The sequence below is a fragment of the Pinus tabuliformis genome, chromosome 3_1 (assembly GCF_031772625.1).
Source record: "Pinus tabuliformis cultivar Carrire ecotype Pingquan chromosome 3_1, CPIR1, whole genome shotgun sequence".
Classification (NCBI taxonomy): Eukaryota; Viridiplantae; Streptophyta; class Pinopsida; order Pinales; family Pinaceae; genus Pinus; species Pinus tabuliformis.
In genome coordinates, this window is record NC_142301.1 from 497058725 (window position 1) to 497086436 (window position 27712).

The following is a 27712-nucleotide window of genomic DNA, read 5'->3' on the forward strand; positions in this document are numbered from 1 at the left end:
GGAGTTCAGGGCAAACTTTAGTCAGGTGCCTGTCCTCCTGCCTGCTATTTACCACTTGTTACTTCCCTGTGATTGGTCCACTTTCTTCTGTTCCCATTAGTCGTCTCTCTGCTTATTCCTCATGCTTTGAAAGTATTCCTTGTCTATGGTAGCCTGTCTGTGACAATCTTCCTACAATCTCCCTATGGGACTCGACATCCAGTCATATCTTCTATTAATTTTGGAACATAGTACTCCTTCATTCGCCAAATGATCCACTAAGCTGTTGGTTGTTATGCGCACATGAACAAAATTGAGGGTTCTCAGGGCTCTCAGGTGGGATTGTATATGTTGATAGACCTGCAGTAACCTCTAGTGTTTCGACACTCTTTCTAGTGCTGTGCCATTGCATATTTTCTTGACCGAATTAATTATCAATTCAGAGTCAACTTCAATGATAGTATTATATAAATTAGATTCAATCAAGATTTCTAGGCATTGCTCTAGGGCCATGAGTTTCGCCATATTATTAGTGGCCTTCCCCAAATGACTATGAAAGATGACTTTTATGTATCCCTGCTCATCTCTTATGACTCCGCCATACCCAGCCACCCCAGGGTTTCCTTTAGAGGCTCCATCTATATTGAATTTCAAAAAACCATGAGGAGGAGGTTGCCAGAAGTCCTTATCTGCTATTATATGACTTACAGCCTTGCTTATGCCCTGGGGGAAAGGCACCTGTAGACCCAAATGTAATAGTATTTGTGCATCCTGGTCTTGAGGAGGGTTCTCGGGGGATTTCTTTAGAAGGGTTCCTATAGTCTCTTTGAGCTGTCTAATGATTTGAGCTATGATGCTCTGGTTGAGTCAATTTTGTTCTTGAAAATCCTATTGTTGTGTTCTTTCCAAACATCCCAGATTAGAAAGCCTGGAACCAGAGTCCAAGCTTTGTTGATTATTTCATTTTTAGAGAAGTTTCTCCTCCAATTCTTCAAAGTGCCAATAATGCCGATATTGTCCCTATCCGTTTATCTGAAGATTGAAGCCACCCAATTCCACAAGGTGGAGGTGAATGGGCAGAGTTTGAGTAGATGTTCCATTGTTTCTTCTTGTAATTTGCATAGCTGGCATCTAGATGGATTGACTACACCTCTTTTCTGAAGGTTTTCCCAAGTTAGAATCTTTTTATGTTGCACCAACCACATGAACAATTTGATTTTCATCCAGTGCTGGTTCTGCCATAGGTCCTTCCATACCTTATCAGGGTTTGGAAAGTCAAGCCCTAGGGCCATTCTCTTGGCTTCTTTGAGGTTGAAATTTCCTTCATTGTTCCTTCCCCATCTCAGTTGGTCTAACGAAGTTGATGTCAAAATCTTTCTCTGTTCCAAGATCACTGCAAGAGCTTCTGCCTGGGCCTTCAAAGGGGTTTCTTCACTGTATACCAGGTCCTTCCAGATTCTCCATTTTCCCTTGTTCCTAGCATGATCCCATAAGTCATTTACCTTGAGTAAACCTTTGTTGTCAATGTCATCCTTGAGATTGGCTAGTTCTTCTCTTAACAAGTTAGGTTCCTGTTGCCAGTTGTCCTCCCAAAACCAAGCTAGGTGTCCATCTTTGATCTCCTAGAAACTGTGTTTCTGAACAATGGCTCTATTCTCCCATGCTTTGTTCCAAATGTGGGAGCCTTTGATGAGCCCAGACATTCGAATGTGATCTCTTTCTTGCCAATTATTTGCATACTTCTGTTTCTAGACCTTGGCCCAAGGGGTTATCGATTCTTTTAGCCATCTCCACCATAGTTTTTCGCCCAAAACTTTGCTTAGGATTTCAGGGTCATGAAGTCCCAAACCTCCATGTGTCTTAGGTTTTACAGATCTTATCCCATGCTACCAAAGCCCATTTCTTTTTCTCTTCCCCTTTGCCCCAAAGAAAGTCTCTTTGGATATTTCTGATGTGTTGCACAACTCCTTTAGGAGTAGGAAGGACTGAAAACATGAAGATTGGAATAGTTTGTAGGACAACTTTTGTTAGCACTAGCCTTCCTACTAAATTCAAAGACCTTCTTGTCCATTTCCGGACTTTGTCCTGGAGTTTATTAATGACTGGCTCCCAAAATGCCTTGTTTAGAGGCTTGTCCGTTAGAGGTATTCCCAGATATTTGGTAGGTAGTTGTTCTCTTTGAAAGCTGAGAATTCTGGTGAGGTTTCTCTGAATAGCAGTGTCAGTATTAAAAAAGAAAATCTTTGATTTGGTAAGGCTTACCTCTATACCAGCAGCCATAGCAAAGTTTTTCAGGATTTTCTTGAAAGCTTTAGCTTCCTTGATCATGGGTGTACCCTGCAGCATGGTGTCATCCACAAATTGTTGATGAGTTAAGGCATCCCCATTCAGGGTGAGTTTGAGACCCTGGATTTTTCCTTCTCCTTTGGCTGATTTGATTGCATTACCTAAACCTTCCATCATGAGAATAAAGAGGAAGGGGGAGAGCGGATCTCCTTGTCTGAGGCCTCTCGAAGGCCTAAAGGTTCTGGATGGTGAGCCATTACGCAAGATTGAAAAACTAGCTGCGGTGACAAGGGACATTACCCATCTTATCCAGTTGTGGTCAAAGACACGCTTTTAGTACTTCCCTGATGTAAGCAGAACTTAGCTTATCATAAGCTTTCTCTAGGTCAAGTTGTATGATCATACCTGCTTTCTTATTGCTCTTGAGAGAATGACCACCTCGTGAGCTTGAATGATGTTATTTAGAATTTTCCTTCCTTCCACATACCCAGTTTGTCCCTCAGACACCAAAGTTGGAAGAAGGGGCTTGAGCCTGTTTGCAATTACTTTGGATATAATTTTGTACACCACATTACATAAAGCTATGGGTCTAAATCTATTTGGTGTCATAGCTTTTTCCTGCTTTGGAATCAAAGTTATGAAAGAGGCATTAAGTGCCCTCAAAACAATTTGTTTTTCCTCGAGTCCTCCACCACATCAAGGATATCTTGTTTGACTATTTCCCAACATGCTTTGAAGAAGTCTACATTGAACCCATCCAGGCTTGGAGCTTTCCCATTTTGCATCTCTTTGATAACTTCGCTGACCTTCTCTTCAGTCACTAGCCTGTTAAGATTGTAATTGTCTTCTCTTGTTACAAGCTTAGGAATGTACTTTGTGAAGTTGTTGATATATTGTGATTTGTCTATGAGAGGATCCTCTACTATGCTTTGGAAATGTTGTACCAGAGCAGATTCTATTTCTTTGTGGGTGCTGAGCTATTTTCCTTGAGTATCTCTGAGTTTTGAAATCTTGTTATGAGACTTGTGATCCATGGTTGACTTGTGAAAAAACTTTGTGTTTCTTTCTCCTTCTTTTATCCATTGCACTCTCGATTTCTGTCTCTAGAAGATCTCCTCTTGCTTGCATTTGTCTTCCCATTCCTGTTGAAGAGAGTCAACTTGTATTTTCCTTTCCTCGGTAAAGCCATCTATGATGAGGACCTGGTTAATTCCCTGTAGTTTCTGTTCAACTTCTTTTTTGTCTTTGAAGATATTGCCAAACTCATTTTTGTTCCACTCTTTAAGCCTGAGTTTGATGTGTTTTAGTCTCTGATGCAGAAGGAACATATTAGTTCCCTGAATGGGCATATCTTCTACCCACCATCTTCCAATATTATTGATGAAATTAGGGTGGGTGAGCCAAATATTTCAAACCTAAAAGGTCTGTTTCTCGGAGTACCTATAAAAGAAGCTTCAAGTTGGACAGGCCAGTGATCCGAGCCTTCAAAAGGGAGGATTAAAGTAGACAAGTCAAGGCCTGTGAGAATGAGGTCCTCAGAGATTATGAATCTATCTAGTTTAGAAGAACCTTGAGAAGTCCCTCCCCGCTTATTATTCCAGATGAAGGTACCATTTTTTGTCTCTGTATCCACTAGCCTCATGTTGTTGAGGAATTTCTGAAAGGCTATGGAGTCTTTGGGGTACCACCTTTTTTTCTGAAAGAGATCTGACCATATTAAAGTCCCCTCCCAGAATGCAGGACATAACAGGATATCTTTCTCTTAGCTCGTCCAGTGAGCTAAGAAGCCTGAGTTTGTCTTCAAGTTTTTGAGGACCATAGACATTTGTGATCAGATAAACTTCCTTATCACCCAAAGGTTGGATCACCATCGATAGGTAGTTTCTGGATGCTTTAGCATCTAGGATTCCAAGTTTCTGGGGGTTCCAAAGTGTGAGAATCCCTCCAGCTGTGTTTTCTGCTTTAACTTCTAGATATTCACACTTGATGAGCCATTTGCTATGTATCTCTCTTATTTTATCTATTGAACATTTTGTTTCCTGGATAAACACCATATCTGGTTTTTCTTCTTTTATTCTATTACTAAGATTTCTTTGTTTCCTTTTGCTTCCTGGACCTCTAATATTCTAGGTTGTAAGCTTCATTAAGAAAGGTTTGTAAATGAGTAACTAGTAAGGTCTTTCATCTTACCTGAGTTGATCATGAGTTTCCCACACTCTATCAGCAACTCATTCTGTCTTTTCTTCCTCTTTTCCTGCCTGGGTTCTTGGGAGCGTGTCCCGATGTTGCCTCCATCGTTTTTACCCCTATGTTTTCCTAGCTATCATGGTTTCTTTTGACTCCAGAACCTTTGCTTGAGATATCCAAAGGAAGAGCTATTGTACTCTGTCAAACTCCTCTTGTGGTAGAGAATCAACCCCTTTGGTGGTTCCCTGCTCAAGGAACTTTTCTAGGTCGAGATTCTCCCTTTCAAGAATTTCCTGCAGATCATGGTCCTCCATTCCAACCTCGCTTGGGGTCATCTCATGGTCCCTGTCAAGTTCCATAGTGCTTGGTAGATCCTCCTTTAGTTTACTGTTTTCAGGTATATCTTCCATGCTATCATCTTTTTCCTTCTCTGCAGGACTATCCTCCAGTACCTGGTTTGTTCCATTGTTCCCATCTTCTTCTTCTAATATATTGAATATGTTATGACTTGGTTGCTTCTCCTCATTGATTTTCTTCTGGTTCTTTTTCCCTCCTTTCCCTCTGCCTCCCACTTTAGAAAAGCCTTCAGTATCGTTGCCTATGTTATTATTAATATTGCTCTCCATTTTGTTTAATGGCAGTCCCTGAAGAGGTGCCCATGTTCATGAAATTTGCGACATCTGAATGGGACATGTTCATAGTCCACCGCCTGCACCCATTCTTCATCATATACTTCTAGAATGATTTTGTTTGAAAGTGCTCCAGATAGGTCCATTTCTATGCATATGCAGGCAAAGGAGGTGTATTTTCCTCGCAGAGTTGCATATGATATTTAAAAAAATGACCTAGTTTATTGCCTATGGATTTTAAGGATTCTGGAAGCTAATAATCTAGAGGTAGGGAGTAGAGACTTATCCATACCGAAATTGATGTAAATGTCTCTCATTATGGGACAAAATTCATCACCCATGGTTGCATGTCGAGTCCTGCAACAACATAAAAATATGGTCCTCCTTCGAACACTCTATCTTTATCCTCTAAGTTTGTGAACACTACTGTGAAGAAATCCTTGGCCCCAAGGTGAAGATTTATTTCTCCCTTAGGTTTCCAGTGGTTCTTTATCCATGTATGCAAAGCCTTCTCCGTTGGCCATATCCCCATAAATTTGCATATTATTGCATACACTACCATGTGATCCCTGTGTACCTATAGCGCTGGATCACTTAAAACAACCCGAGGTGTGATGGCTGACCTAGGTTTACAGAGTCCTGTCATATTCTTGTGCTCATCTCTCTGACTGCCTCCCCCTGCTCTCTTCTCTCTTCTGACTTCCTCATGACTCTCTTCCTGTTCATGTGCTTTGATGTTTTTCTATTTTTATATGTTGATATTCCCAGATTCTGCTCCATAGGTTTCTTGAATCGGTTAGAAATTTCATTACTGTAGGAGGGAGTGGAACTCCCCCCTCATCGCCCCTCCATGGTAACCAACACTGATGCCTGTTGCAAACCCTAGTTCAGCTCGCTTCCCCCGCCGCTACTTCACTTTACTTTTTATATCTCATTTAGTATATTGTGAGTTGCATGATATTAAATTGATTTAAGAAGAAAGTCAAAATGTTGAAAATAACAACAAGAAATGATAAAAATAGAATCCAGAAATTTCAATTTTAATTTGTCCTTGAATTAAAATCGAATTTAGTCTCACCAGCTGCTTGGAAATAGTTAATTAATTCGTTATGGATTAATTAGTTGGAGAAATTCAAGTTAGAAGTCTTTCAGAAGTCAAGCAAGAGTTATCCCTTAAATTAAGGAGATTATCCCTTAATTAACGAGATAAGATTGAGTTACATTTGAGTTGTAATTAGTTAGCTTAGTTTACTGAGTTAATTCTAGTTAAATTAGTTCCAAACTGTTTGAGGAACCAATTGTGAGTTGTCAGTCAGTTGATGCATGCATGCACTCAACTAGTGTACTCCAGATAACTGAAGATTCCCTCATCAGAAACTCATGCATGTCTATTTTGAGAAAGACCCAGTTGAGATAAATGTCAAGGATAATGTACTATTATTTGCATGTGTTTTCCTATAAACGAAACTCATGCATGTAGTTAAGGTAAGGTTCCTTGAGGATTGCGCAGTTCTGACAGTGTGCTAGAGCAGTGTTCCACTAGGTGAAGGAGATCATCCCAGAGGAACTACGTAAGGAAATAGGAGCTTGGAGGGTAGAGGAGAAGGCTTGAGATAAGCTTTGATTGCCTGTGAGCATCTGTGAGGATTGTACTAAGAGATGGCTAGCTGTGAGAGCTAAGGCTTTGTATAATTCTGATGCATTACCACCTTGTATAAGATAGTGGGGTTTTTAGCTGAGGCTTTCCCCAAAGTATTTTCATGTGTATTGTGCATTGATTCTTCTTCTTCTGGTTATATTGTTCAGCTCTGTTCAGCTCGATCTTTAAGATTTCGCAAATTGATAGTAGAAGTAGATTATAGTATTTTGCTTTGGTTATATTGCATTATCGGGTTAATCTACAGTATACGGAGAAGAGAATTCGAAGTTTGAAGTTCGGGGTTGCAGGTGCAAATCAAATTCTTATCATACTTCAAGGTTGGCCAATGGAGTTTTATGGCTTGAGACTCGAGTATGCCTTGGAAGGTAGCTCGAATTACATAGCATGGAAAGATCGCATGGAGGCTGTATTAGAAGACAATGGCTTGAAGGAATTCATTGATTAAGAAATCCCAAAGCCAGCTTCAACTAATGCACAACAGTTGGCTAAGTGGAAGAAGTGTGTGGCGAAGGCAAGACAAATCATCCTTGAGGGAGTTCGAGACCATATTGTCTGGAGTATCCATGGGAAGGATACTCCTTTTTCAATGTGGAAGACATTGAAGGACCTCTACCAGAACAGTAGCGACCACAAGAAATTGGTGCTCAAGGATAAGCTTCGAAGAATCAAGATGGAGAACGATGATACTATTTCCACATATCTGAAAAAGCTCACCACTTGCAGAGATGATCTTGGTAGTGTGGGAATAACTACTGTCGATGATGATATGGTGAGCCTCGCTCTCCTTGACCTTCCAAAGAGATGGAATAGCTACCAGGACTCTGTGAATGGAAGGGAGAAATTGCCGGATTGGGAACAACTGTGGTCAGATCTTATGCAGGAGGAGATCAGGGGGAGCACAAGAGATGGTTCTTCATCCAAGGATGACGATGAAGAAAATCTAGCCTTAGCGAGTAAGGCAAGGAAATGGAAGGGGAAGGCTTCCCATTCCAAATTTAATTCTTCTCATGGAGGGAAGAAGGGTGACAAGTCTAAAGTGAGATGCTTTAATTGTCACGAGATGGGTCATTATGCGACTAATTTCCCATCGAAGAAGTCCAAGAAGGGATCCTCGGAAGGATCGGAAGGTGAGGCATTAGCCTCTCAGTTCGAAATGGAATTTACCCTCATAGCATGCATGGTGTCATTGATGATGGGTTGTGTTTGGTATCTTGACAGTAGAGCCTCATTCCACATGACCGATGATAAAAGTTTATTCAATGCCTTGGAGGAGAAAGACCTCAAGATGCGCATAGAGATGGGTGACAACGAAAGGTATAGTGTTTCAGGAGTGGGCACGGTTGCTTTTGAAAGGGAGGATGGAGCTCCTATCACCTTGACAGATGTGAAGTATGTTCTTGGACTGAAGAAGAACTTGGTATCGGTCGCGATGTTGGAGGACAAAGGCTACGATGTGTTTTTTAGTAAGGGAAAGGTTTTCCTTAGACACATCATCATGAGACAGGTGAAACAGATCGGTTCTCGAGTTAAGAACCTGTATGCTCTTAAGGTTCAAGAGACATGCAAAGCCTTGAGGAGCAAGGAAGATGTTAGAGATTTGGTGGTTGAGAGGGAAAGTAAATTACCTTTAAACATGCAGCTCTAGAAGAAGTCTTAGACAATTGTGGAGGAGCCACAATTGGAGAAGCAGAGAGGAGACCAAGTGAAGAGGTACACTCACGTAGATACCTCCATTAGGAGGGAATTTCGATCCAAGTGGGTAGAAGGATCACATGCAGCCATACCTCCAGGTGTGAGGTGGGGCGATGTGAAGTGATAGTCCCATGAAGGCTGAAATTTGGCAGGGTCCATTGAGAGGTTTTATCTCATGGATTGTACCTTGATACGGGAGCCCAAAGTACATAGTAGCAGGAGGAATCAGTGCAATTGATGCAGTCAGATATCAAAGTGACAGAGGCTAGAGCAGTTAGATATTGAAAAGTGTAGAGAAGGATTAACAATAGTGCAGAGTCAATCGAAGCACAAAGTTTTCAGTTGATAGAGGCAATAACAATCAGAGACTTTGATGACAGATGCATCATACTGATTCAAGTTGGATGTTTTTTTTTTTTTTTTTTTTTGGAGTTGCTGAAGAAAAAACACTTGAGAGAAGTGTTGCATGCATAACATTCCAAAGGTTCACGATCAAGATCAAGTTGAATTCCTTTCTTGTTGAGAGGGAGTGTTGAAAATAGCAATAAGAAATCATAAAAATAGAATCCAGAAATTCCAATTTTAATTTGTCCTTCAATTAAAATTGTGAATTAAAATCGAATTTAGTCTCACTAGCTGCTTGGAAATAATTAATTAATTCATTATGGATTAATTAGTTGGCGAAATTCAAGTTAGAAGTCTTTTTGAAGTCATGCAAGAGTTATCCCTTAAATTAAGGAGATTATCCCTTCATTAAGGAGATAAGATTGAGTTATATTTGAGTTGTAATTAGTTAGCTCAGTTTACTGAGTTAAGTCCAGTTAAATTAGTTCTGAACTATTTGCGGAACTAATTGTGAGTTATCAGTTAGTTGATGCATGCATGCACTCAACTAGTGTACTCTAGATAACTGAAGATTCCCTCATCAGAAACTCATGCATGTCTATTCTGAGAAAGACCCAGTAGAGCTAAATGTCAAGGACAATGTACAATCAGTTGCATGTGTTTTCCTATAAAGGAAACTCATGCATGCAGTCAAGGTAAGGTTCCTTGAGGATTGCGCAGTTTTGACAGTGTGTGAGAGCAATGTGTGAGAGCAGTGTTCCATTGGGTGAAGGAGATCATCCCAGAGGAACTGCGCAAGGAAATAGGAGCTGGGAGGGCAGAGGAGAAGGCTTTAGAGAAGCTTTGATTGCTTGTGATCATCTGTGAGGATTTTACTAAGAGTTGGCTAGCTGTGAGAGCTAAGGTTGTGTATAATTATGATGTATGTCCACCTTGTATGATAATACCGATAGTGGGGTTTTTAGCTGAGGCTTTCCCCAAAGTATTTTCATGTGTATTGTGCATTGATTCTTCTTCTTCTGGTTATATTGTTTAGCTCTATTCAACTTGATCTTTAAGCTTCCACAAATCAATAGTAGAAGTAGATTATAGTATTTTTCTTTGATTATATTGCATTATCGGGTTAATCTACAGTAAGATTTTGTACATGGTCTTAGAGGTAGATTTGTAGAGAATTTGCAGAATTTATACACAAAATACCCCAACCATGGCCAATGAATCTAGTTTTAATAATCCTTGAGATCTAGTAGAGGAGAGATTCACAATTTTGGAAGAGCGGGTTGCAGATACTAGCCATAATATGAACCTCCTTATGATGGCTCGAGAGAACAAGCTTGCAATTGAAGAAGACGAAGATTTCAACTCACAGGTCAGATGAAAGGGAAAATCGGCGGACTTGGAAGAACCAAAGAAGGAGCCCAAGAAAGAACCTAGAAAAGATAACCCAGTTCGAGTACAATGAACCATTCATGGTCCCTGTTTAAGATGGCATTGAAGGTCGACATCAAGCCATATCAAGGTGATATTGATGTTTTGAAATTAAATCACTAATTGTAGTAGTTAGGGGTTTATTTTAGTGTCCACCAAATAGAGAACGAATAAGAAATTACTTTCACTTATTTGAAACTAGAGGGCCATACCTTGACCTAGTGGGAAAGCCATAAAGAAACCTTGATGTTGGAGGGGCATCTCCCAATAACTAGAGGGGAGGATTTCAAAACTACCATAAAGTAACAATTACACCCTATCGGGTATGTAGAAGACTATGGGATAAAATGACAGTGCTTCAGGCAGAGACAGGGGAAAAGTGTATATGAGTACACCAAAAAATTTAGGAAGTTAGAAATTTTGTTGGGTATTGTTATCACTCAGAATTAACCCCGACTATAGAGGGAAATAACTAAGGTAACCTCTAACCACTTTGGATTGAAAACTAACCCTTCAATCTAGAGAGGTATTTCTCCTTAAACTCAACTACCTAGTGTCACCTCAATAGTTGGTTGCTAAGATCGTTGGCTAGATTTAACTTGTACGATGAAATTGGCTTAGAAAGAAGAGAAGTACCATTGGACATGGAGTGTTTGATATAATAGATGCTAGGTACAGGTTATTTGAAACAATTTAACAAAGGCAATATAACTTATGTTTTTTTAGACAAATCATCATTTAGGTATGGTAGGAGAAAGTAGAAAATAAATATAAAAAACAAAGCAAGAAGAATTTTGCTAATGATATTTAGGTTGAACAACACATAAGTAATTTGGAAAACACAAATTTGAGATTTAAGAAAGAATTCAAATTCAATCGCTTATTCCAAATACTAAAGACATATTGATCGAATTTTTGACTTAGGAGAAAGATAGACAATAGAAACACAAAAAAAACCATTTACACATGAATCTTAGAAAATTTTCACATGTAAACCTGCTTATAACAAATTATATTAATATCAAAGCTAAACACACAATCTTTCTTCTTCAAAAAATTCCCAACCCCTGTTATATTACATAGCCTTGGTTAAATAATAAAAATAATATCCCAAACTGTTTATATCTTTTTAGAAACAAAAATAAAATAAAATCATAAAAATAAATAAATATGGAAGTAGTTACAATATGTATCGAATGGTTAAACATTGCTGGTCTTGAATCCCTTTAAAGTTTGAATGTTGATTTGATTGCTGATATTTAGCTTTGGAAAGTTCGATGTGATCTTCAATTGTTGATTTGATGAGGTGACCCATCAACAATTGTCCATGAGATTTTTTTGGTGAATTCTTGAAAATAGGCTTTAAAGAGCCACTTCAATCATTGTGTAAAATACGAGAGAGGTTTTTGTTAATGGTTTTGTTCCTGAAAAAAAAAATCTCTTTTTGTTTTCAAAAATTCTTTCCCATTTGTTTGAAAATTGTGCCCAAAGTTACTGTCTTTCACAGGAAAAGACAATCTAAAAAGAAAGTTTTCACAAGTGAAAACAAAACATGCTTTGACACCTTTTCCCCTCTGAATGTTTAGTTTGTGTCACTATGTTTGAAATCATAACCTTTCCATGAATCTCGGGCCAAATTCACCAAAATAGGAGTCAACTATTTTGTTAGTGATCGCTTGTCCAGAAAATTAAATATTTGCTCACATTTGATATGTCAACACCTTAAAACTTTATATATATATATATATATATATATATATATATATATATATATATATCGCTGGAAATTCAACTGTCAAAGCCTTTAGTTTGATGTTTTTTTTTGTGTGCTTATAATCCAATCGTCAGCATCTTTATTCGACATTTTCAAATTAGCATTGACAATCCAACTATTAGCACACATGCATCTTTTGAACAAAAATTTAAAATCGTTGAACCTTATACTTTTAAGATAGGTTGAGATAACAAATGGCTCCAGTGGGGATGTGGTCCTCCCTGTGAGGTAGCAAAGAACTCATTGCTCTTGTGCCTAATCCATTGGGCTGATGCTAAGCTTTGAAAACTGCTCATTCCGAGACCTGTGATTTATTTGGTTGAAACTTACCCCACAGTGCAAACCATTTCTTTACACTCTAAAATCCAAATGCCAAACTGCAAACCAAAATCTAAATACTTGAAATCAATTGTTACTGCAACCAAATCTTGAACTTTGTTGTAACATGATAACCAACTGCTGAAAACTAAAAAACTGAAATGCCAGTCCTTTTTACAAACTAGAATCTAAATGCTTGAACTACAAGCTTATACAATACATCCTACTTTAACAGATGAAAACAATTGTTGTATCAAGTGATACAAAATTGCCAATGCAACAAATAAAGCAACTGGATACTTGATTGAAGCATGCTTTCAAACTCTCTGATCAGGTGCTTAAAATTATGCTCAAAAATAAAAGTGTCACAATTTTGTTAAACTTAGCTTCAAATCGAAGAGCTCGTCATTCTGATTCCAATGGTATGAACGACATTCAAATCCAAGCTCGTATTCAGAAGTTATAGCAATTCAAATTTCAAGTTTCACTTAGACACTGTTAGGATATTCCGACACATAGGAAATAGTTAAGTTCAACTTGGTCTAGTATAGAGTTAGGTAAAGTGTGTTTCTTTACCATTGTACATTTTGTAACTTACAATCCGACGGTCACGATATGTAGTGATCCGACGGTTCACTCTCTCCTCGGTATTACCGACACTTGATCCGTGGCTTGACACCCGATTGGTCCATGAGTTCTATTTAAAGCGCATGGAGGGTCATTGTTCGTGTAATCCGTGCATGAGAGAAGCTTATGTAAATTTTCATTCTTTGATTAATAAATTGCCTGTAGTAGCCACGTTGGCGCAGGCCGTGGACTGTTTCCCTCTTTGAGGGTTTTAACCACGTCAAAAATACTGGTGTATTGATCTGTGATCTGGTTGTGAGCGGTGTACTTTTGGTGTTCTTTCTGAGGAACTTACCCTGTAAATTCCTACATGGTATCAGAGCTATTTGAGGGCCGCGTCCGTTGGTGATCCAAATTTGAAGCCGGTAGAACTGCATGCGGCTGTCGTTTCCTAGATTTGCTGTTTCTGACTGCTTTCGGGCCGCGAGGACTGCTCTGTTGCATTCGGAGCATCTGTTCCAGTGAGGAACCCCTTTTGTTTCATGCGAAAAGGTTTCCGGTAGCCCTAGCTGCGTCTTTTTTCAGATCGGGAGGTATACAGTGTTTTTGCAGTTCACTGTTATTTTCTCTCTGCTTATTTCGGTTTCGGTTTATTTAGCCCTTTTTTTTAACCGGATCTATACCTTTCATTTCTGCGTATGCTCTTTGCCCTGCGACTCTGTGTGATCTGGGCAAATCAGAAACAGAAAGGAAGGATTTTTCTCATGCGTATGCTCTTTTCCCTGCACCTTAGTGTGATCTCGGAAAATCATAAACATTGAGAAAAACATTTAGTTTTTCGGCTAAAGCTAACTTTGAGATTTAAAAAAAAAAAATATCTAGTTTTTTGGCTAAAGCTAACTTCGAGCCGCAAGGTTCGTTTTTCTTTGCATATTCGTGTTGGGTTTTGTGTTTTGTGTTTTGTAGGGAAAAAGAGCTTTCTCAAGGCAAGCACGCAAACCAAGGCCCCCCCCCCCTCTCTCTCTCTCTCTCAAATTTTTTGTATAGATCAATTGGTTCAAAGCTATTTTAAGAGAGTAGAGGTCTTGGGTTCAAGTCTCCATTTTGTGGGGGCGGATTTTTTCATTCCCGCACATTCGCGCACTTTGCCGGCAACTTCAACAATTTTTTTTTCAAAAAGCCATAACTTCTTCATCCGAAAGCCTTTTTCAGAGCCGTTTTTTTTTAAACAGCCTAATTTTTCGAGATCTATCCATTGGAACACTTACTTTCAGCATCTTCAGCTTCAGTTTTTTTTAAAAAATGGAAAGTCCATGCCAAGTCATTCTTGACAGCACTAACTACTTCCAATGGATAGCCTACATGGAAGATTTACTTAGAAGTAAAGGTCTCTACAGAATAGCCACAGACCAAGAGAAGAAACCAAAAGATGAAGACAAGGCTGCAAAATGGGAAAATAGACAAGATCAAGCACGTGGTTTGATAGGGATGTCTATTTCTCCTGATCTTAGATTCCATATTGCAGAACTTGAGACTCCTCATGAAGCATTGGAAAAAATCGCTAAAGTTTTTGGGATTAAAAATGAAATTAGAGCCCATCAACTTGAAAATGAGTTGCTTACTTTGGATCCTAATAATTTTTCTTGCATTGAAGATTTCTTGTCCAAATTCAAGACCCTTAGATATCTCTTGGAAGGTGTTAAGGTTAAGAAAGAAGATGATAACCTTATTTATTCCATCCTTACTAAGTTGGGACTAGCCTACTCTGTATTTGTTTCCACTTTCCATTCTACAAGGGAAGCTTTCATTTGTCAAGGAAAAGACTACAAGACCCCTTCCTTTGACTCTTTTTGTGATTCTTTAATAAGAGAACAAGAAAAACTCTTACACCTTGGTCTTCTTAATCTTGGAAACTCTTCCACGAAAGCGTTAGCCGCCCAGCAGCAACCAAATTCAAAGAATCCTAAGAAGTCATATCCTCCAAAGAATGGTCCTAAACCAACTCAGCCTCAAAATGAAAGATCATTTCAACAAAATGATAAGACCAATAAAAACAAATGGAAGAAGACTGATAGACATTGTAACTTTTGTAATCGAGATGGCCACTTAGAATCTAAATGCTTTAAGAAGATGGAAGCCTTGGAAGCCGCAATGAAGAAACATAACATCCATGTGGAGCATACTTCAACTTCAACTTCCGGAATGGCACTTTTTGCATGTCGTTGTCAATCATCTCAGTCTGGTTATGCATTAAATGTATCTTCTTCTTCTCCTTCTCATGAGTGGCTCATTGATTCTGGAGCCTCTTATCACATGGCCAAAAACCAAGCCATGTTTTCTTCTTTAAATGATTGTAACACCAAAAATATATATGTTGGTGATGATAGATCTCTTAATGTTGTAGGGACTGGAACTGTTCATCTAGACAATGGTCAGTTTAATGATGTATTATGTGTTCCAACCTTATCCTGCAACCTTCTATCTGTATATCAGATAACTCATTCAGGTGAAGGTAAAATTGTTGAATTTTCACCTCATGATGTTGTAATCAAGGATCTAAGAGATCCTAAACAGATTCTAGCTACTGGTATTGCTGATGATTCCACAAGGTTGTATAAGTTTCACAACTTTGGGTCATCAAATCTTCCCTCAGTATTTGTTGCTCATAATGATGAAGTGAGCAAACTTTGGCATGAGCGATTTGGTCACTTAAACTATCGCTCCCTTCAGCATCTATGTAAAGAAAATATGGTGACAGGTCTTCCTATGGTATCTTGCAGAGATGGTGTTTGTTCCGGATGTGTACTCGGAAAACATCATCGGGACAGTTTTGACAAACGTGCCTCTTGGCACGCCTCAGCCCCTTTACAGCTTGTGCACAGTGATTTATGTGGTCCACTTCCTGTTGCTTCATTCTCTGGCTGCAAGTATTTCTTAACTTTCATTGATGATTTCTCCAGACGCACTTGGGTATACTTCTTAAAACTCAAGAGCGAAGTATTTAACACATTTTTGGCCTTCAAAGCCTTTGTTGAAAAACAATCTGGACATCAAATTCTTAAGCTAAGAACTGATAATGGTGGAGAATATGTTAAAAACACATTCATCAACTTTTGCACCGAAAATGGAATTCAAATGCAACATACTGTTCCATACACTCCACAACAAAATGGTGTAGCTGAAAGGAAAAATCGCACCTTAAAGGAAATGGCTAATTGTATGCTGCAATCTAAAGGACTCAGTCTTAGTTTTTGGGCCGAAGCAATTAATTGTGCAAATTATATAATCAATCGCACTCCTACTAAGGTTCTAAAGAATATCACTCCAGAAGAAGCTTGGAGTTCCATTAAACCAGATGTAAGTCACTTTCGTGTTTTTGGAAGTGAAGCATGGGCCCATATTCCAGATGAAAAGCATAAAGCTTTAGAACCTAAGAGTGAGAAATGTACTTTTGTTGGATATTCTGAAGATGTAAAAGGTTATAGACTTATTCCATTTAAGTCCAAAAATGTTATCATTAGAAGAGATGTAAAATTTGATGAAAATAAATCGGCCTGCGAGCCTAGTCCGGCGGATGTGCCACCTCTTCCTATCTCTTCTACTTTTGAAAACATTTCTTCTTCAGATGATGAAAGTGAGGATGATAATCCTCCCCCACCTTCTCAGGATCCTCAACTTCCAAGATGGGTCCGTGCTACTCGGGATGCAGCAGGTGATCTTGCTGGTGATCCTACAGATCAGCGACGTACACGTTCTCAGTTTGAAAGAGCCTCTTCTTTACTGGCTCAAGCTCCAGTAAATCATGATCCTGACACTTTTGCAGAAGCTTCAGGCCATCCACATTGGGAAGCAGCTATGAATGAAGAATATCATTCATTATTGAAAAGTGATACATGGGATCTTGTTCCTCTACCAAAGGGACGCAAACTTGTTAGATGTAAATGGGTTTACAGAACCAAGTATGGACCAGATGGGAAAGTTGATAAACATAAAGCTCGTCTTGTTGCTAAGGGTTTTTCACAGGTTGAAGGCATTGACTACACTGAAACCTTCTCCCCTGTTGCCAAAATGAACTCTATCCGCCTTGTTCTTTCCCTTGCTGCCTCTTTCAAATGGGAAGTCCATCAGATGGATGTTAAATCTGCCTTCTTGCATGGGGACTTGCATGAAGAAATCTATATGGAACAACCCATTGGCTTCATCCAAACAGACTCCAGCCTTGTTTGTCGACTTAAGAAATCCCTTTATGGTCTCAAGCAAGCTCCTCGGGCTTGGTATGCCAAAATGGATAGCTTTCTTTTAGAATCTGGCTTTTCTAGGTGTCATTCTGACAATACTGTCTACACCAAGAAAGTGGGCAACTCTCTTATCATCCTTGTTCTTTATGTTGATGATCTTATCCTTACTGGTAGTGATCCCAACCTTATAAACCATGTGAAGTCCAGCCTTAAAAAGAAATTTGAAATGACAAACTTAGGACACTTACACTATTTTCTCGGTCTTCAAGTCTTGCAATCCAAGGAGGGTATTTCCCTTTCCCAGTCCAAGTATGCTTGTGATATTCTTCGTCATTTTCACATGGAAGACTGTAAGCCAGCCCCTTCTCCCTTTCAGTCTGGAGTCAAACTTTCAGTCTCTTGTACTTCTCCTGAAGTTGATGCTATTATACCGTCAACTTGTAGGAAAACTCTTGTATTTAACCCATACTCGTCCTGACCTTTCCTTTGCTGTTGGCCTTGTTGCTCGTTTTCATGCAAAACCCTCGTGAAAGTCATTGGAAAGCAGCTAAAAGAATACTTCGTTATGTTCGAGGTACAGTTCAGTTTGGGATTCATTACAGTGCCAAAGCAGCTCCTCTATTAGTTGGTTTCACTGATTCTGATTGGGCTGGTGACCCTGATGATCGGAAGTCTACTGCCGGTTATGTCTTCACTCTTGGTTCAGGACCTATTACATGGGCTTGTAAGAAACAGGCTGCCATTTCTCTTTCGTCAGCAGAAGCAGAGTATCGTGGTGCCGTGGAAGCTAGTAAGGAAGCCTTGTGGCTTCGTCAGATCCTATCAGAGTTTGGCTTTGAGCAGCAGCATCCAACCACACTTTGGTGTGATAATCAAAGTGCCATTCAGCTATGCAAAGATCCAGTCCAGCATCAGCGCAACAAACACATTGAACTACACATGCACTTCATCAGAAAGCTCATTCATGACCATGTTCTTGAAGTGCAATATTGTTCAACAGATGATCAGGTTGCAGACATCTTCACAAAGGCTCTCACAGAGGCGAAGTTCACTAAACTTCGATATATGCTTGGAGTTCAGGAAGTTGTCACTAAGGGGGGATAGGCTCTAGTGCCTCCTTCCTTCTCCTATTGTGTCATATTTGTAAATCCTTCAATCCTATCCCAAGTTGTTCTTAAGGGGGGATGTTAGGATATTCCGACACATAGGAAATAGTTAAGTTCAACTTGGTCTAGTATAGAGTTAGGTAAAGTGTGTTTCTTTACCGTTGTACATTTTGTAACTTACAATCCGACGGTCACGATATGTAGTGATCCGACGGTTCACTCTCTCCTCGGTATTACCGACACTTGATCCGTGGCTTGACACCCGATTGGTCCATGAGTTCTATTTAAAGTGCATGGAGGGTCATTGTTTGTGTAATCCGTGCATGAGAGAAGCTTATGTAAATTTTCATTCTTTGATTAATAAATTGCCTGTAGTAGCCACGTTGGCGCAGGCCGTGGACTGTTTCCCTCTTTGAGGGTTTTAACCACGTCAAAAATACTGGTGTATTGATCTGTGATCTGGTTGTGAGCGGTGTCCTTTTTGTGTTCTTTCTGAGGAAATTACCCTGTAAATTCCTACACATGGCAGGGTTGGATGATGTGGAAAAGTCCTTCAGCAAATGAGAAGGTGCCAAGTGGCAAGCCTCCATTGGCCCCCACATGTCACAAATCACAATTGTAGGTAGGTCGACATTAGAAATTGGACCCCGAGCAGGGAAGGATGCAATGTATCGGCTGGAATTGCGATTGTGATTGATGAAGGGAACAACATTACATAATCGTCCCTGACAGGTACCAGGTTGTGATGTGATATCGCAATCACAAATCACAACCACAAATCGCAGAAGGCAGAGTCCCACATTTTATTACTGCCGATTGCGATATGTGATGAGATCTCGGATGCGATAAGTTATGCGTTCCGGTTAATAATGTCATGGGGTCCGCTAACATAACAGTCACACAATCACCGCTACGTTCACAAGTCTTAAGCCCGCTAGTCCCTACTGATTGCGATTTGCAATAGAGCTGTAGAACCGTTGCCTTTTCTGCTGGACTGACCACTTTGTATGTGACCTCTCGGCCTTAATTACGAGACAGGAAAGGAAGATGGTGGGACCGTTGATTTCGGTGGAACGACCATAATTAACTCCAGATAATGAATTTAACTGGCAGTAAGCCAGATTTGGAGGAGAAAATTGTGGAAAGACTGACATAAGTCATAAATTCTTCAGTTTTTCACCAAATTGGTTGCAAAAAGAGGCTAGAAACCCATTTTTGAGTATTCTGAACTCATTGAGACAGGTTTCAGAGGCAATTATGCATTTTAAACACACTTTTGTTGTAATTTTGAGCATAATAAAGAGTCCCAAGCATTAGAAGATGGACCAAGAAGACATAGCCCAAGAGGGGTGAACTCCTCATCAGATCTTTGTGTTGTGTGTTGTATTTTGATTTTTTTTGTCGTTGATTTGTTATTGTTCAACATATGTTTTATGTTAAATTGTTTATAACATTTACATAAGAAACTCTCATGGGAATCAATTAATTAAGCCAATGGTGAATCCTTAAGCACTTGATAAGAAAATGACAAGCATCTTGGGTTTTATTCTGAATGGGGAATTAGCACAACATTACTAATCTGCTTCATTTCATATCACTCTCCAAGAAGAAATACAAATTGTAAATGTGACAACCCAACCCGTCATCTGAAACTAATCCCTCTACTCATGAACATCATAATACTGATATCTTGTGACGATTCTAACATAAATGCAAAATGGTCTTAGAAAATATTTGTTGATTAACAAGAAGAAAAAAGTAACCATAATATTTATATACTAGTCCTAGTTCAATTTTCTCATTGTAAACTTCAAGATCATTCCCAATTGAGAATGAAATAATCTTCTTATAATTGTTCTTATTTATGAGGAAAAAAATTAAATATTCCTGAAATCTTTCAAAAGGAACAACCACATCATGTTCTACAGGAATGTCCAAAGGTAACTGTTCATATGATTCAACAAGAACATCATTCTGTCTTTCCATAATTTCTTAATTTGTCACTAGAAGTGGTGAATTTTTTGAATAACATCTTTATTTTAATTTGAAGGTTTCTTGCTAATTGAAAAATCATTTTCTACAGGAAGAATTAAAGTTTGGACTATTAACCCTAGGCCTAAGATCATAATGCTTGTGAAAGTCAGCCATTGCAACCTCATTTCCTTTTTTATATTGTTCTGAATGAATCAATAATGCTTCATCTACTCTTGACTCATGCTCTTCTTGTTGTTGATAATAGGAATTTTAAGATGAATTGGTCTGATGGGATAGGTCTTGGGACATTTTGTATGCTTCTTGTTATATCTCAATTTCTTCAACAAGCATCTCTAAACAATTAATTATGTCCTCTAGATTAAATACATTGCGTGAGTCTCAAAAAGAAAATAAAGCAGAATGAATATCTTTGTACCATCCATTATTAGAAAACATACTAGTCCATTCTCTAAAATCTTGAAGAGAAACAAGGTCTGCCACTAATCAGGTGCTCAAAATTAGGCTAAAAAATTAAAGTGTCAGAATCTTGATAAAGGGCAAGTCAAAGTTCAGGGTTGACTTGGACACATGACATGATTGGATGATTCGGCAAGGCCCTTCAGTGAATAATGAGGCACTAACTAGCAAGCCTCCATTGGTCCCCGCATGTCACAAATCACAATCGCAGGCAAGTTGGTGTTAAAAATTGGCCTTAGAACAGCTAGGGTGCGATGCGATGGATCACAATCGCAGATCGACGAAGGGGAGGTGTTACAGAATCAATCTCGATAAGGTTCGGGTTGTGATGTGATATCACAGTCACATATCACAACAGGACATAAGTACCGTATATATGGACTGTCGATACTCTGCCAAATTGCGATTGCGATATCCTAGATGCAATAAGTTATGAATTCTAGTTTAATGTTCCATTAGGTTTGCAACATTGTAATCACATATCGCCTACCATGTTCACAAGACCATTAGACCGCCAGGTTTCTTTACACCAATCGCGAATTGTGATAAAACGGTCAACTAACAGATTATGACCTACCGCGTGGTGAAACTTTCACCCAGTTAGCACGTTTTTGGGGCCAATTTGTAGGATCATGCTAGAAATGGGGCAATTTGTGGAGCAAATAATGAGAAAACAAGGGAAAGCCATAACTTCTTCAGTTTTTAACGAAATTGGATGAAAAAAGAGGCTAGATAGCCATTTTTGAGTATTCTGGACTGATTGGAGTAGTTTTCAGAAGCATTTGAACATTACAAATGCACATTTTTTTCACTTTTGAGCATAATAGAGAGTCCCAAGCCATTAGAAGTTGGACCAAGGAGATGTAGCCTAGGAGGGGTGTGTAATGTCCCCTAATAATAATAATAAATAATGTAATATAATATAATATTATTTATAAGCAAATAAATAATAAAAAATAAAGAAAAGATAATAATAGTAAATAAATAATAAACAATGAAAAAATATAATAATAATAAATAAATAACAATACTAGAGTTCTAAATAAATATAAATAAAAATAAACTATAAAAATAGTAAAAATAAATAAAGTTAACAAAAAGTACAATAAAATAAGAAGAGTTAAATTAAGAGAACTATAAAAATAGTAAAAATAAGTAATAAAAAAGTAAAAAGGAATCAAATAAGAAAGAATTATATATTAAGAGAATTACTAAATTAAGTTAAACTTAAAATAAAGAAATAAAAGTTGCATGTTGACACATGGAGTGTGTGTATGCGGTTCCCCTTCCAATGTTTGCTCTATTTAATAGACGACAAGGAAGATGAGAGATCATTCCATGATTCCATCATCCATTCTCTTGGGAGAAAAGTGTTGTGTGACAAAAGATTCCCTAGTAGTACTATGCTGATTGAGGGCTCGGGGGTGGCCAGTTGTAGCAAGATTTTGTGCAATTGAGCCTACAGTTGGGTGGAGAGTCGTCCTCAAAACTTTGTTGCGGTTAGAAAGATTCAAATAGCATTCAACTCCGAAATCACAAGTAAGAAATATCAACTCATATTTCCGAAATTTTATGTTAAATAGTTGATTAATTTTGTGTTGATTATAAATTGCATAATTTATCTAATTAGTTGCATGTTTTAATTTCATGTTGTTACATATGGTATCAGATTGGGTTTCAAATCTGTGTGACCTGAGTTAATAAAATGGGAAAGGTAAATGCTTGCTAAGGGTATTTCCAATAGATTAAAGATAATAAATTACAGGTTAAAATAAAAAAAATATTATATGATTGTTTAAAAACAAAAAAAAAATAGTAAAGATGACTTTGAAAGGACAAGAAAAATAAAATAAAATTGGTGTGTTATTTTTATTAAACTTTTGTAATATTAATAATAATATAATTATTTTTTAATTTTAATAATAATATTATATAGTGTTATTGGAGATATTGTCTTTTTAATTAATTGCAATAAAAATAGTAATGGTAATTTATTTAGACAGATTTCTTAAATAAATTTCTATTTTCAATGAGAAACAAGATGTTCACATAAGTCAAATAGATAAATGTAGTTTAGAACCCCTTGAAAAAGTGGATTTAACTTAAACTATTAAGTAAATTCAAGGAAAATTATTGGATGAAAATATGGTCATGAACAAATTTATATATGATGTCAATATGTTGAAGGAATAGTGTTTGACCTTGTTGGAGAGTAAGTCATCACTTGAAGAGGGGAAGAATAATAAGTCATAAATTATTTAAGGGGAATATCAAAATTCATAAATGTGCATAGAGTTAATGGTTATCTTGCATATGCACTAATATTTTTCTATCTTTTCTTTTGTTTTGTGATCTGGTTGCATAACGACCAAGATGATGATGCTCTTTTGAAATTTAACAATGTACCTAAATTACCACACCTACTGAGATGAATTTAGAGGATTATTGAGCTATAGTGATCGAATTCATAGTTAATGTCTATTGGGTTGTCTTACTCCGAGTATGTTAATTCAAAGGAATGGAAGAACGGTAATAAAATCATTATGTCAACAAACACTTGAAAAAATAAAAATAAAATAAATCAGTTAGTTCGAATGACGTCACCAACGGGGTTTGGATATCTAACCATTAACACACCTCTACTTGATTAAAAATGTGTGGTGAACCAAATAGGAGTGCTTACTTAGCTAAGACATACTTTTATGGAGCATCTAAATCATGTTTTATTGTTTAAATTTTATGGATACATCTAAATCATACACTATGATTTCAATTAGATTCAATTAACTGTTATGACGTTGAGTATGCTATTGGATGAGGTTTCATGGTATGATGGTATGAGGATAATGATGCACATGTGGTTCTTATTCATTTAGTTTGATATGATAATGATGTTGTATGTTCATGATGGATATGATATGCATATGGATTATGATGTTACAATATAATGTATATTGACATGTGGTTTATTTATTATGTGATGTCATGATACATCCTTGATACATATGTGTTGGTTTTATAACTTATGATGGTATTTCATAAGGTGAACCATGTGATAATTGCATGCATATTTTATGACATACAAGAGTATGCAATTCTTTACTATTTAGAATGCGGTGATTAACAATGGTTTTATGTTATCATGATGACATGTCAGATTTGGCATGTGGATTATTTTATATGATACTATGGTTATTGCTAATGCATTGGATGTATATTGAGATGTGGTGATGGACAAGAAATCCACAAATGGGCCGAGAGGGTTGGTTTATTTGATCATCTCGTAGGAGCCCATACCTGCCAGGGAGTATATGTAACACCATATGGGCTGGGGAAAAACTCAATCAACACTACATATGTCAGTGGTTCCTTTGTCTTGTATAGCTCTTGATGGATAGCTCTTGAGGGGCTATGGGACCATCTTAAGGAGGCCAAGTGCCTGATGTTATAGGCTAGGTACCTGTTATTGGATTGAGATGCCGAAGTCTGGTGGGGGTGTAAGGACTTTGATGCTTGGGGTTGTGCGCCTTAGTAGTTGTGGAGGGAGTGGGCCAGCATTTCGAGATGCCCAGAGTCATTGAGTACCGTACCGGATGCCTACCTTGGGGCAGATGAGGTCTGAATTAGGCATTAGCCTTGGGGCCAACCTTGGACTAGCATACAGACCTGGGAGGCTTGTGCCCGGTTCCGAAAGTGGGAAAAATGACAGAGATTCCTTGAGATTTCCCGGGTGTTGTGAAAAATTTCGATGCCTGCTAGTTATACTAGTTCAACAGAGGGTGTAGGGCAAACATGAAGTAATAAATAACTAAATAAATAAAATGTTAAATGATTCAATTTAACTTCGGGACGAAGTTCCTTAAAGAGGGGGAATATGTAATGTCCCATAATAATAATAATAATAATAATAATAATAATAATATATTATAATATTATTTATAAGCAAATAAATAATAAACAATAAAGAAGAGGTAATAATAATAAATAAATAATAAATAATGAAGAAAATATAATAATAATAAATCAATGACAATACCAGAGTTCTAAATATTTATAAATAAAAATAAACTATAAAAATAGTAAAAATAAATAAAGTTAACAAAAAGTACAATAAAATAAGAAGAGTTAAATTAAGAGAACTATAAAAATAGTAAAAATAAGTAAAGTTATCAGAAAGTAAAAAGGAATCAAATAAGAAAGAATTATATTAAGAGAATTAGTAAATTAAGTTAAACTTAAAATAAAGAAATAAAAGTTACATGTTAACACATGGAGTGTGTGCATGTGGTTCTCCTTCCAATGTTTTCTCTATTTAATAGACGACGAGGAAGATGAGAGATCATTCCATGATTCCATCATCCATTCTCTTGGGAGAAAAGTATTGTGAGACAAAGGATTCCTTGGCAGTAGTATGTTGATTGAGGGCTCGGGGGTGGCCAGTTGTAGCAAGATTTTGTGCAACTGAGCCTATGGTTGGGTGGAGCGTCGTCCCCAAAACTTTGTTGTGGTTAGCAAGATTCAAATAACATCCAACTTTGAAATCACAAGTAAGAAATATCATCGCTACAGGTAAGTTGTCTCTGCTCATATTTTCGAAATTTTATGTTAAATAGTTGATTAATTGTGTGCTGATTATAAATCACATAATTTACCTAATTAGTTGCATGTTTGAATTTCTGGTTGTTCCAGGGTGAATTCCTTTATCATGTGATTGTTGTAATGTGTTTTTGATGATGTTCTGTACATGTTTATGCTGCTATTAAGTTTCTGGTTTATGTTAAATTGCTCTTAAAATTAACATAAAAACTCTTCATTTCACTTGCAAAAAAAATTGATGAATCCTTAAGCACAATGAAAGCATTTTGTTTATAATCTGAGGAATATCTTAACACTGCAAACTAATATTCTAAATTAGATCAATTTGGTATCAGATCCATAGGTTTTCTATGTGAAAGAAGGATTTAACTGTTTTCAAGTTTATGTCATGCTTACAAGGTTAAAACTCAAAAGAGGTGAAGGAAAGCTGGTTGGAAGCCTTGAAGTTGGGTCAAGGGGAAGAAGAGCAAGGTTGCCACAATCTCCAACACCAGTTTAGCCTAAAGTTGCAGTTGAGACTCTGGAGATCATGTCTCATGAAGGAGAACCTACAAACATGACAGAAGATGAGAAGACCTTCAAAAAGGTTTTATTTGATATGACAGAGACGGTGAAGGTCCTCTACGAAGAGAGGAATAGAAGGTTGCAAGGAGAAAGTTCCAAACCTACTAAATGAGAAGGCTCTTCAGAAGGAGGTAATGGAAATGGAGACAAACCTCCACCCTCTCCAGCATATACTTCATCTTTTTATTCACAAGCATCTTCACACTCTTCAACTAACACAACCCTTACTCATACTCATCATCGTTCTTCAGAAGGAACTGGTAAATCACCAATTTTAAAACTTGATGTTAAATTCGAGTTGCCCATGTATAATGGTGAAGTGAATGCAGAGAATTTTGATAATTGGATTCATCAGTTGGATACAAACTGTCAAGAAGTATATTCAATCTTGATTCAAAGGAATCAAATGGAGGAATTTGTTTACCATCTGCATCATAATGTATTGTATCATCTTGGTAAGAAGGATGTTTATATTGATAGTAAAATGGACAAGGCCAAAGATTTCATTGAACAACTCCAAATGGTACATTAAATAGTGCAAGAAAAACTTGAAAATGTTAAAGGCAAGCAGACAGAAAGGCATGACAATAATCGTGGAGATCACAAGTTCCAATTTAGTGATCAATGGATCGAGATTGGAAAGGTGAGGGAACTGTACCCTCACCTATTGGTCAATTGAAAGTGATATTTTTGGGTCCAAAAGGCTTCCAGTGGGGAGGAGTGATCAAGAGCTCAAAATTAGGCTGAAAAATAAAAGTGTTAGAATCTTAATAAACTTAACTTTAGATGGAAGAGCTCTTCATTCTGAATCCAACGGTGTGAACGACACTCAAATCTGAGCTCATATGCAGAATTTAGAGCAAGTCGAAGTTCAGGTTTGACTTGGACACATGGCAAGATTGGATGATGTGGCAAGGCCCTTCAGCGAATGAGGAGATGCCAAGTGAAAAATCGCTATTGGCACCTTTGTGTCGCAAATCACAATGGCAGGCGAGTCGACGTTAAAAATTGGCCCCAGAATAGCTAGGGTGTAATGCGATGGGTTGCAATCATAGATCGACGAAGGGGAGGTGTTACAAAACTACCCCTGACAAGGTTTGGGTTGCGATGCGATATTGCAATCACATATCACAATAGGACATAAGTGTCGTATATATGGACCTATCGAATTGCAATTGCGATATCCCAAATGCGATAAGTTATGAATTCCTGTTTAATCTCCCGTCGGGTCTGCCACATCGCAATTACATATCGCCTGCAGTGTTCACAAGACCATAATATCACCATTTTTTTTATGTCGATTGTGATTTAGATAAAATAGTCGGCTGACAGATTATGGCCCATCGTGCAACAAAATTCTTGCCCAGTTAGTGCGTATTTGGGGCTAATTTGTAGGATCATGCCGGAAATGGGGCAATTTGTGGAGCGAATAATGGGAAAACAGGGGAAAGTCACAACTTCTTAATATTTTCACCAAATAGGATGAAAAAGAGGCTAGATAACCATTTTTGAGTATTCTGGACTGATTGGAGCAATTTTCAGAAGCATTTGAGCATTGTAAACACACATTTTTACACTTTTGATAATAATAGAGAGGCCCAAGCCATTGGAAGCTGGACCAAGGAGATGTAGCCCAGGAGGGGTGAACTCCTTTATTATGTGCTTGTTATAATGTGTTTTTGATGATGTTTTGTACATGTTTATGCCACTGTTCAGTTTTTGGTTTATGTTAAAGTGCTCATAAAATTAACATAAAAAATCTTCATTTCACTTGCAAAAAAAATTAATGAATCCTTAAACACAATGAAAACATTTTGTTTATAATCTGAGGAAGATCTTGTTGGACACCTAATCCTCTAAGGGTTGGTGTGGAAGCTGAATAGTCTAAGGAA